The 12,537-nt window shown below is 35.7% G+C and overlaps 1 protein-coding gene across 2 annotated transcripts in view; it reads left to right on the top strand.

Annotated features, from left to right (window-relative positions):
- Nucleotides 1–12,537, top strand: part of FHIT (fragile histidine triad diadenosine triphosphatase) — a 508,608-nt gene that overhangs the window by 46,998 nt on the left and 449,073 nt on the right. Inside the window, exon 2 of one of the 2 annotated variants that reach the window (XM_042880939.1) lies at nucleotides 10,915–10,975. The exons of the other annotated variant lie outside the window; for it this stretch is intronic. The gene's annotated coding sequence lies outside the window, so the exon portion shown is untranslated. The remainder of the gene's footprint in view (nucleotides 1–10,914; nucleotides 10,976–12,537) is intronic. 2 annotated transcript variants of the gene reach the window in all.

Here is a 12,537-nt window from a genome sequence, read left to right as displayed (position 1 = left end):
AGGCTCAGGAAGGGTTCTGAAGTTAAGACACAAAAATGATCAGAAATAAATGCTTTAAAAATTTCATGTTCTTTATGTGGCAAAATAGTCTGTTAGCAGAAAGAGGTGATGTATTTTTTCTGTCTTGAAAGAGCAGAACAAAGGGTAATAGAGGAAGAGGAGAACTGAGGCTGCCATATTTCTTCTGCTGCCCTATTTAAAAGCAGTAGTGACCTCTAATGCTTCTTCCTGGCATGGCTAAACACTGACCATTCTCTGCTTTGCTGGAGGGTACTTCCTTCACTTCCAGTTTGTTTTGACTAGGGAGTACGTAATATAGATGTAAGGATTTGCACTGAAACAGGGGCAAGGAAGGTGGTAGATGTTTGGTGGCTGTATGACTAGTAGACTTTATTCAGTGGCTTTATGAGGCGGTATCAACCTTCCTATTTTCTGAATTCATGGGTGGTTAACTCAAGTAATGCTTAAATGTGGGTACTTGTGATGTGTTCTTTCAGCAGTAAAGGCATGCTTAAATAAAAAGGAATTATTTGTCTCTAAACCCATAACACAGACAAATCCATCTAAACCACATAGTGCTCCAACACAATTTTTCCATATTCCTTTTAATGCTTTCAGAGAACAGCCTTGTGCATCTTCAGATGTGCTACTGGATTGGTAATAATTATCTGCAAGCATGTAGTGTTCTTAAATGCTATTCTTTCTTGGAAATACAAACCCAGGAGAATGTCATTTGTATGCAACCACAAGATTATATGCAAATACTCTGCACTTGGACCTGGTTGTGGTGATCCCTCACCTTGTAACATCTGGTATTCGCTTTTGTAAATTTTTGCTTTTAGGTGTGAAGGGGAGTCCTGCAAAGTGCTGAACACAGCAGCCAGCTGTCTCAACAGCAGAAATTATTAGGAACGTGAAACCTCAATCAGCATTTCTCTTCTCTGCTTCCTCTGCGAATATTTTAATGCCTGTGTCCTATTTTGTAGTCTCATGTGCAACTCTGGACCTTAATATTCAAAAGTCTTTGTTTATGTAAATAATTATCTTTATTGACATCTGTTTCTGCTGGCCATCAGCTGGTAAATGAAGATTCATTGTAAACACCAAGCCAAATTTTTGCTCTGTTACGAAACCCTTCTGATTTTCCATTTTTTATCTTCATTATTTTTTTGAAAAACAAAACCAAAACAACACAGTAAACTATCTGGCTCCTGCTGATAAGGTCAGAAATGATCGCTATCACACAAAGGAAGAGATTGAATATTGTTGAAGTCAGAGAGCTTACATGATGAGAGAAAAGGCTGTGATTACAAAGGTGCAATGATGGAGACTTGCCAGGCTTTAGAATTGAAGAAAAGGTTCTTGGAGGTAGACCTGGTAGAAGAGTATGTAAGCTACCCAGCTGTAGGCAATGAGAAATAGGGGTACCATGGAAACTAGAGCGTATTAAAAGCTATGAAAGAAAGATGATAAAATGTTAGAGTGCAGGGATGATGATATACTTCTGTTATTTCTAATAAGTAACCTGTGCTTGCATTCATTTTTGGATCTGTAATCTTTAAAAATCAAAGCTTTCTTTAATAGAGTTCAGAAATAGCTGATTCTGTAGTTAATAGTGTATCTGGTCACTGAACTGCCAAATATATGCTGAGCTTAGTAGTTACACTGTGATTTCTTTTCCTGTAATGGAAAGAGCAGGAATGGCTTTCATAAAAACTTTTTCTGTATTGTTTTTCTTATTTGTGACAAACGTGGCCTTTGGCATTCACAACTTGGGCTTTCCATGAATAGAGTTCATTGGTGAAGTTAAAAGTTCTGATATTTGTAGGAATTAGGATGGTGTCATGTGAAAAAAATGTTTTTTGGATAAAAACATCAGATTTTTTTGGATTGCAATGGAAATACTTCATTTTGGAAGTCTAATTTTTATTTGATAGGCTAACAGTGTGATGTGCTTTCTTCTGCGTGAGCTTCCTGCTGAAATTGGGATTAGGGTGTTAGTTCAATGATGCAATGCACAATGAACCCTGCTCAGTGTATTTGGAAGGCTAAAATGTGTCTTGGCTTTTATCCAGCAGAATAGAGTCCGCTTGATTTTAAACCACCATAAATGGTATTTGCAAGAAATTATTGCATAGATTTAGGTACTTGCAGTATTATAAATTAATTATAAGTACATTGTTATAGCTTTCAAAAATTTTATTAATTTGCTGTGTTCTGTTGTCATTATTCCAAAGGAATGAATATATTATATGCATCTGCTTTGTTCACTAATAATATACAAGCAACTCCAAGTGATATATATATAGCCACAATAGCTGTGGCTATTATTCATTTCTACCAGGTGCTTGAGGTTAGGATGGTATAAAGCTTTCATTTAAGATACTGAAATCAAGGGCTGGATATTTGTCATGCTTAAGGATCTCTATCTTGATCTGCAGTCAAGTTCTATCTTTTAAATAAATATTGGCAATATAAACTTTCCAAAGAAATATTAGATATCTGCCATAGTAAGCTTGAGATGAGCATACTGAAAATAATGTATTTTACATTTCTTGAATTACAGAGTAAGGATAGTGGAAAAGAGGGAGGAGGGTTACTTATTTTGTACTGTATTTGGAGAGGTTTATCTTGATTACTGTGATCGTGGGTGCGGGAAGCAGAGATACCCACTCGGATGTTTTAGACAGTTTGTTTTAAATGGGTATTCTTCTTTCTTGACTCATTGTGGGTTTTTTGTGGTGTGTTGTGGCTTTTTTTTGTTTTTTTTTTTAATCTTGTTAAATATTTTACGTGAGATCTAAAATGTTAACTTACAAATAATGATACTCCATTCTAGGGGAATATTGCTGTCCCTGCTGAGTAGACTGCATAAAATAGAGGACATATAACACTTTTTAGAATGGAATTCCAGTAGTGCAGAGATTGTTTTACCTCTGGACTCAATAATAAAGGAATAATTTTAAATAAATCGGTGTTCTGTTCATATGGATCACCAGGTGAGAACAATGGGACACTTAATGCACAATAGTGACAGGTGATCGTTATGATGCTGCTAAAGAATTTGTGCTTCAATACCCACGAGAATCACAGAGGAGAAGGCACATTCAGGTTTGTTCCAAGGAAAACAATTGCCAAACAAAAAAAAAAACCAACACACCTGTGATCAAAAATAGTTAAATATTAGGAGACAAATAGGATGGGGAAGAGAATGGACTGGAAGAAATACCAAACTAGAAGACCAGCAGCAGGGAACTAGAAATGTGGACTAGAGATATAGGCCTGCTATGGGACAGGAGATGCTTGTTTTGATTGTAGTAATTAGCAATTGCGTGACTGATAGCAGAGCTTACTTTTGTACATCTTACAAACATATGGGATTATTATTTTTTTTTTTTAAACAAGAAGTTTTGCAGTGGTACAATGCTGTAGCCAAGAATTCTTCACATTTCTTTCATCAGAAAACTTTGATACTAACATAGAAATATAACCTAACAGTAACTACTGAACAGCCCTCTCTGCAGCATGTGAGAAGGTAACATGAAATAAGATGGTCTTGGATTTAATACACATTGTCTGTTATGACGTATGCAAAATCTGCAATATGATTAACTGCAGTGAGATGGGATGTAATTGGATTTATTTAGATGGTTGTCCAGTGATAATTAATTAAATTTTGTATCGGAATTCTGTTACAGGTTTCGCTGTGAGATTTGAATTTATTAATTCTATTTTAAGTATCAAGTTTTGGTGATGGTCATTGCTGACATGCAAGTCCCTGGCTGAAGTCTGTGCTTGTTTATTGTTTTGCTTTAGTTCTCGTTTCGTTAATTACAGCAGTATGGCAGCCTCATGAAATTACATTTAATGAAACTGTGTTCCTAACAATAGCATTACTTTAATTGGACGTGAAACTTCTGTTTAAAAGAGTGACTGGAGGTGGTGTGGTGTGGAGATTGATATCTCAGTTGTTTAATAATTTGTTTGGCTTTGCATTGGTTAACCAACGAATAGAAACATTCATTCTAAATGTTTATTTGCATAAGACTGAAGTTATAGGTTTGCAATGGAGATGAGAAGTATATTTTTCTGAAGAAAGCTTTGTGGAAAACTTTCAATTTTTGGAAAGCTTTATAGGAGTAAGGTTTTTTTTTTTTTTTTTTTTTTTGTGGTTGTTTCTTTTATTTGGCTACACAGAAATTATTTTCATAATGTGTTTGAACTCCAGATAAAGGACAGAGAGCAACTGCATCAATGGAAGAAGCATCTGAAAGAAATATCAGCCAATGGCAATGAATTTTACAGGCTTTATGCACTGTATTGAGCCAGCCTACAAAATTCGTTTTCATTTTCCTATCTCTTCCATCCTGTTCCCCCGCTCCTCTCCGTTAGTATTGCTTTGAAGTATATAATGTATTTGAACATACACCTTTTTGTGTAAGAGAATGAGGTGCTGGATATCAGTGTAGCAGAAAGAGCAGAAAATGGGGTTGGCCAGCTTCTTCGATTGGTGTTCTAAACATCTGGTGTGAAAGAAGGAAATCTGAAAAATGAACTAGCAAACAGCAGTGTGAATGAGTATATTTAACATTATTGTATTGAAGTTGTTTAACTTTCTGTCTTATATATAGAAATGCCTGATTTATTTTTCTGTATTTCTAAATCTTTCTCCCTTCTCAATTTCTCTTGCCTTCTAAAAATCTCATTTACAAGGTTTTTAAATGACATCCTGAATCCTCAGCTTGTATTGACACCAGTAAGGCCTTAACAGCTATTGACTATTAAAATATACTTCAATTTTAAATACTCTGTTTTAGGATAAATCTACTGAGTGAAATGAATACTCAGATTCCTTCCCTAATTCCTTCCCATAATTAATAATTTTGTCGTGTGCCTTCTGTGTGCCTTTTCAGTAACCACGGCTCACCTTAATACCAGTGTTTGACATTAGAATCCTCTCTAGAGAGGAAGAAAATCATTCAGAAATGAGCTGGATAAAGGTTATTAAACCAACGCTTAAAATTCTAGTCCTGCAAGTTTTCCTTTACCCCCTAATTAAATGCCAAGAACAGTAATGTGAAATTTTCAGTGTATGCATATAATGAATATACCTTTATCAAAGGGAAAAATAGCTAGAGAGAAGTGAAACTTTTCTTTCCAGCACTCATATCCTCTTGCTTGTATGTGTTCAGAATGTTGTTCTTCAAAGATAGGGAAAGAAATCTTGGCGTCAAAGTCATCTAAAACTGCATCGTGAAGTCCATGATTCTTTTCTAACTCCGTGTTTTGTGAGTCAGGTTTTTAGTTTAAGTCATCTTACTGACTTCGGTAGTATTTGTATAAGTAAAGGCAAAGTGCATAAGTAAAGTTTATAAGGTTGGGTCGATACTGTGTGCATACATCACCACTTACAAGCCTCTCATTTGTCATCTCTTGGAATACTGTGGAGTATTTGAGTATCAATATGAATGATATGTGGAACAGCTTATTTCCTTAATGGCGGAGGTCTTTGAAGTGCAGCTCGCAGTTCCTGGGAGGTGGTTGTCCCGTTCTGCTCGTGAGACTGAGCTGCAGCGCTGATTTCAGCTCTGGGCTCCAGCCTGAATGGAGCAGGTTTGGAGGAGGGCTGTGAGCGTGATCACAGGGCTGCAGCACCTCTCCTGCAAAGAAAGAATGAGTGTTGGATTTGTTCAGGCAGGAGAGGGCTCCAGAGGGAGATCTTACATAGTGGCCTTCCAGTGCTTCAAGGGGGCCTACAGGGAAGGTGAGGATGGAGTCATTATTAGGGAGTGACAGGACAAGGGGTAATAGCTTTACAGTACAAGAAGGTGTGGTCATATTAGACAATAGGAAGAAATTATTTGTGCTGAGGAATTTAATTATGAAGGAAAAGACTGCACACAGCAGCATTTTGCCTTACCTTACTTATCCCCACCTGTTTCTAAAGCTTCTAAAACACCATATATATTGGTGGGAAATAAACTAAATTTTAATCAATAGAATTTAATGTGCTTAGTCCTGTTCTCTTTACAAGTAGGAGATGCTGACATCTGCGAAGCAGTGATAATTTGCAGTGTTATCGTTCTCACTTGCAGTGCATGATCCTGATGAGGTCAGGTCCTTTCAATTAGCAAAATGATGGTGTTAAATCCTTCATTATTATGCTCTTTTTGCCAGACTCTGCTGTCAATTTGTAGAATATTACATAAGTTGGCCATTAAAGCCTAATTCCATCTGTAAAAATTTAACACAAACTTATTTTCCCAATTGAGAAAACCATCTGCATCTTCTTTCTAACCCATTTTCTCAACTTCATGTGTACCAAATTAATACTTTGTAGAAGTATAAAAGGTCTCTGGATCTTTGGTCTCTTGTGTGGCTTTTTCAGTGAACTTTGCATAATCTTTTATTAAATGATTTAACTCTCAGAAGTGGTGCACAGCTAGTTCAACTTAGCTGAGTACAGGTGCTGTTTTGGATATTTAGTGCTTACTGGAAATTTTTCAAATAATTATAACATCTCTAAAAGCTTTAGAATCCCCAGAGTGCAATTATACTGCACTATTACTTGTCCATGGTAACCAATACTCTTTGCTCCTTTCAGGTAAGAAAACCAGGCTAACTTGTAACAACCATGGACCAATCAGTTCAGTGGAGATCACTTAATGTTGGTGCTTTTTCTGCCTACTCCATTCTGTAGTACTGCAATGTAAAGAAAAAGTTTTTTATTATTAAATTCTAGGGAGTGTTGTTCTAATGCAGAGAACCATGTTTGATGATGAACAATTTATTCTCTATCAGCCATTCGAAAGCTCTGAATGCATGTTTTATTTTTGTAAGAGAAGTTTTCTGCAAAATCTCTGGTGAGATGCTTTCTTTCAATGACATTAAAAAAAAAAAAAAGCCACCAACCAAAAGTAAGTCTGCTAGGTGCCAGCAATCACAAAATAAGCAGGATCTGAGTTCACGTGGCTTGTCAGCATATAAAAAGGGCTGTAACTCCAGAAGTTAGTCATATTCTTATTATGCTTTTTTCCTCTATGATCTTTGTCCTTGCATTTCAGTTGTTTCTTGACCTCATCCCTCTGCTGCTCCTTCTCCATATCTCCATGCCCTAAAGTTTTCTTGCTTGTCTGCTATGATTCCTATATAATCTTCGCCTCTGTTATTTTTGTCTTTGTGTCATTGTTGGTCTCTGACCATCAAATCTTTCTGACAGGCTGTTAATTCATTGCTTTCCTAAAAGGAAAAGAGGGCAGTAAGAAAAGTTCCACTTGGAATAATGGACAAATATCTGTGAGTAGTTGGTGTGCTGTTATGAAAAGAGAAATGGAACAAAAGAAATAAAGGCAGGAGCTGTCACATCTAAGATCTATACCTAAAGGAGAATTCCTACAATCAAGATACTACTGCTTCGAATCTCAAAGACAAGGAGGAGCAGACTGGCCAAAGAGATATTCTTGAATATTTTTGCAGTGGGATTTGGGCAAAATTAAAGCTTCTATTAGTACTGAATGGAGAAGAGAAAGGAAAATTAATATTGTGTACTGAGTCCATCAGTAGGTTTGTAGCAAATTTTTAAAAACCTTTAGTCAGAGAAAGAAGGAAGGCAGTTTGTTAATTTTGACATTTTATAGAAATTTTGTGTTATTTCACTGGCTTTTGATCTAAAACAAGTTAAGGTAATGCATAGACTTTAGGAGTAGAAGATAATAGTCTCCTAACGGGGATCATTTTCAAGTGCTACTCATGAGTCCATCTCTGATTATGTAGAACTGCTGTTCATTGCTGTTGTTGTGGAGTTCTTGTAGTTTAGGTCCAGGAGCACATCTGGAGGGTACACTGTGGATCAGAGGGCAAGCAACCATAGGAGTAAGCTGCCATATGAACTTCCTCTGTACAGCTTTCTGCTGAGATGCAAATGTCTTTGATGATGCCAACTTCTATCCCGCATGTGCTTAATGCTCTTCTTTTAACCTAATCAATTACCTAGTCCAGAAGTTATTGAAAGAAATGGATGTTCAAATTTTTATGAGTGAATCTATGTTTGCCTAAAGAAATGTAAGGCTTTTGTAAGGCTAAAGAAATGTATTTCCCTTTATGCACTAGGAATGCACTCAGTTTCAAGCAGTCCACTCCAGTCACCTCTTAGCTTGAAAACTTGTCAATTAAATGCTCTAAGAATGCTCCTTCATGCACTTATTTTGATTACATTCTTGGGTTTTGCCCCTGTCTCATCAGCGCGTGCTTTTGTTTCATTGAAATGTAATTTTGAACATGGCTCAGTAAATACCAACTATACTATCACACCTACTGATGTCCCCAGGAAACTGCTGTGATGTTATTGCTATGGCTTCTTTACGCTCCTGAGCTTCAAGTTGTTCTGTACAAAGATACGTAATTATACCTAAATTGATCCTGATTGTCAGCTCAGCTTTTACATTCTCTAGTTTTACTGAAACTTATGCTACTGTGTAAAATTAAATTTACTGGTAAGCATCTTTTGTGATTTCTGCCATGCTGCCATTTACTCTTAGGAGTGGTTCCCGTTAAATGAATCTACACCTACTGAATTACCTATATTGAAATTTGTCTGAATCCTGTTAGCTTGTTAGTTGTCTTAGAACTCTTAATATCACATATTAAGCTTGAGGTTTGCTAATGCTGCTGCTTGTCTGCAGCAATTATATTATTTCAGTGCTTCCATTACGCTTCTCATCTGCCTTTTGCAGTCTCAGCTGAGGTATGCTGTATTGTTCCATACTTATCAAGAATCTGACATAGCAAGTTTAGTTCCCAAAGGCAAATTTTAGCCAGAATGACAGGTCTTCTTATTAAGAGACTGTTTTCAAAGAGCACAGAAAACAATTATAGAAAAAAAAGTTGACAGTTAAGAAAATCTAGAGTTTTTGTTTTGTTTTTCCCCATAAGCATGGTATTTAGCAATAACCAATTGAAATACTAAGTTAAACTCACACTCTACATGGATAAATCAGATGAAGAGACAGGTCTTGTAGAATGTAGACTGTATGTGTGCTGCTTTTGTATTCAGTTAAATGTTTTTCAAACTGATAAATTGGATAGGAAAAATTTGAGGAGTCATGCTGTATTTCTTTCCTAGTTTAACATCTACGAATATAAAAACTCAAATTTTATTTTCTTAACTAAGTATACAGAATTTTGCATTCTGAACCTTGAACTTTAAAGGTTTATCTATTTCTTCATTTTAAGAATAGCTTGTTTCCTTTCTGCATGCAGCATATTGTAATACTAATTTTTGAATCATCCTTTACCCAAGACTTTACACAAGTGTTGTTACAATGTTCTGCCCTTTTTGTCATTATCATTGTTTGGTGCAGCAGGAAAGGTGCCATTTTTACTACTGCTTTTTGTCTGTTTAAATTTGCATCCTTTGCTTAGAATCAGCTTCCAAGGTGCACAAGAATTGACAGAATCTGTCCTGCTTTTCAATATTTGAATGTGTGCCTATATTCATATTGTTCTGCTTTGTGATCAAAAGAAGAAAAAGCTCCACTGCACTGTCACTGCTGTTGATATCTTAGGAGCGTTAAAGATGAAAAACTGAGAAATGACTTTTCTTTAAAAACATATTACTTATACAAATTACTTATACAATGTAAAATTTGAGAAAGGCTCTGATCCTGCAAGAAGTGCTTATTTTTGTTGCACTGATATCTGTATTAATTTCCAATGTTCTGTCTGCTTTCACATTCAAACTAAGAAGCAGCTCTCCTTAGTATTTCTCTGCTTCCTACTAGATGTTTGTTGGATTAACAGAAGGTATTTAATTGCACGCAAAGCCTATCTTCCTTGTTCTAAATCTTTTTATTATAACATTCTTTGTTAACATTAAGAAAAAAAAGCTGCAAACATTGATTATAAAACATCAATAAAGTGATCTCTTAATATGATGAGTGAGAGGTAAAGTAACGAAGTGTGGAGATATGGTACAGTTCTCATAACTACACTTCCAATTTTGCTCAATTCTTACAGTAAGGAGGATGGTGCATACAACTGTACGTTGTGCATCTTTCACAGTAACCACCAGGTGTAAATACCTCATGTGTTTTCCTTTATATGGATTAAGGCATACAGAGTAAATCAGTTTAAAACAGTACTGAATCATTTTTATAAAGAAAAGCTGGTCCTCTTAATTTTTATTGTTAAATACAGCGTGCACCATGCACTGAATGCTCGTCTCCCTTCCTTCGATGGCAGTGGTAATGTTAAATTAATAGGCATTCTGGACAAGATATGGAGTCGAATTTACATAATTAGTGTGCGCGGTTGCTTTGAGCTTTTTTTGCAAAGGAAACCTGTTAGTAATGAAGGTCTGTTCTGGTCATGTAGAGAACATCTTAGCCTTCTAATAATTTTAATTCCCTTTACCTTCCCTCCCCTTTCCATCTTTCAGTGTAATAATGTCCATTTGGTTACAGAGATAGTGTTCCATTAAAACTAGCTGTTTTAAAGCTACAAGTATGACTGGTACTTGTATCCAGTTTCAGGAAAGCAGCAAATTAATTTAATTTTCAAAATCAATATGTTTCTACCAACCTGTCTCATGTGAGTACTGCAGAGATTGTCTTCAAGTAGTTTCAGGAATCTTCTTCAGTGTGTAGCAGTGGAATTGAAGCAACCTAATGCTTATGGCAGAATGGGGGTATAGAAGTCCTACGCTAGGCAACAGGGATGTCAGCTAGTTTTAAAACCATTGGTGATAGCAAGTAATTGAGGGAAAAGATGAACTAAAAAGGGAATTACAATTTTATTTTCCTCAAAGCATCATTTAATGGAATATCAAATCATGCCTATGCTTTGAAAGTGAATGTTAAAGCTTTGTATTGTATTGCTTACCAAGAAGTATTGAGTATGGTGTTTTGTGTGTTACAGGTTACTTACCGAAATAACGTGGTGAGAAGTCAAGCCACAAGGAATTGTTAAAAGGAAAGATGTAAGTTTTGACCATCGTGTTATTTACTTCCTGGTTTCTGAGTGCTTAACCTGATGGATTTCAACTTTCAGATTTTACTCTGAATGAAAAAAAAAACAAAAAAACTTTTTTTCAAGACTGAAAATATTTTAAAAACTCTTTGGGTGTGTGATGTTTAAGATAGATATCAAATCCTGCACTCTGCAGTATCTCTCTGAGTACAGTTCAAATTTCACAATATTGTGAAGTAGTTATGACATTCTTATGAAGAAAATGATAAAAGTAGGCTATATTATCTCTGTTTTTGTCTTTATCACTCAAATAAATAACTCTAAAATATATGTTGGTTTGCTGACTCACGAGACTTCAATGATGGTTTCCATTGTGTAAGCTGCTAGTAGGTCAGAGGTATCTCATATCTTGTATGGAGTTACGAAATTTTCTGAGTTTATTACCCTATTAAAATTCTTTTTAAATGCCAAAGTTTTTAATTTGTACCAGGAAACTTAATTTAGGAGCATCCTCAATGTAGTAGATATTCTTCTCTTTGAGCATCAAGAATCAGGTTTTAAAAAAAAGTCATTTGGAGGTTAGTGCTGAGGATGGATGAAGGTTAATCAGAAAGTGCTTTGCCTTCTTGAGAAATTTAACTGTTACATTCCTCACCAAAATTAATAGTTTTGATGCTTATGTCTCAGCAGAGATCTAGTGATACTAGTTCTGACAATAGATAATGTAGAGCTAAATATGGTGGCTGTGCGACAAATAGAGAAGTTTTTGTCAGTAGTCATCTACAGCAGCATAGAAGAAACACCTGAGAGCTTTTTACGTCCCAGAATGAATTTTGTGTGAAACAAATAATAGTGGTTGGAGTCTGCATCATATCTGAGCACATGAAGCATTCATCAGATTCTCTTTGTTACTATAACTGCAGCAGTGCTTACACTCGCAGTCCATGTTGGTGTTATCATTTTCAGAGGTGCTGGTCTGCCCGCAGTACTTGAGGTTCTTGAATAGCTGTGCCTATGCAGGTCTATACTAGATGTTAGACATCTACGTGCCAAAAATCTTGTTAAAACAGTTTTATATTGCTTATTTAAAAAAAAAAAAAAAAGGTTGAGGGGGATGATGCTGTCAGTAATAAAACGGATTTAGTCACTGAATTTTCAAGATATGAATATCAAAAGCCTTGATTGTGTTACATGTTCATTTAGAATGTAAGTCATTGATTTATTCAGCCACTTAAATGTTAGTCTTCTCAAGTGAGCGGGTTCCTCTTTGAGCAACTGTTTAAATATACTACTCTTGATTTCTTGTGACCTCAGAGGAAGGAGAAAGAGGAAAGAATTTCGTTCTGTAATGTGAAGAAGAATGCAAACTAACTTAAATTTAAGTATTGATGTAAGAGGAGTTAATATTGGGAAACTGAATGTCTTTCATGTGCTCCAAATGTGGGTTTCAGGACAGTTAATTTCAGAATGGCATATCTCAGCAGATGTGCAGAATTTATAATAGAATTCATCTTCAGTATGAGCCATAATATATAGTTAGATAAAAATTCTAGAAATGCTGTCAAGAAGAGG

The sequence above is a fragment of the Lagopus leucura genome, unplaced genomic scaffold (assembly GCF_019238085.1).
Source record: "Lagopus leucura isolate 7727_CA_CO unplaced genomic scaffold, USGS_WTPT01 Super-Scaffold_100028, whole genome shotgun sequence".
In the NCBI taxonomy this organism is placed as follows: Eukaryota; Metazoa; Chordata; class Aves; order Galliformes; family Phasianidae; genus Lagopus; species Lagopus leucura.
The sequence above is the reverse complement of the archived record's forward strand: the minus strand, read 5'-3'. Positions and strand labels throughout refer to the sequence as shown.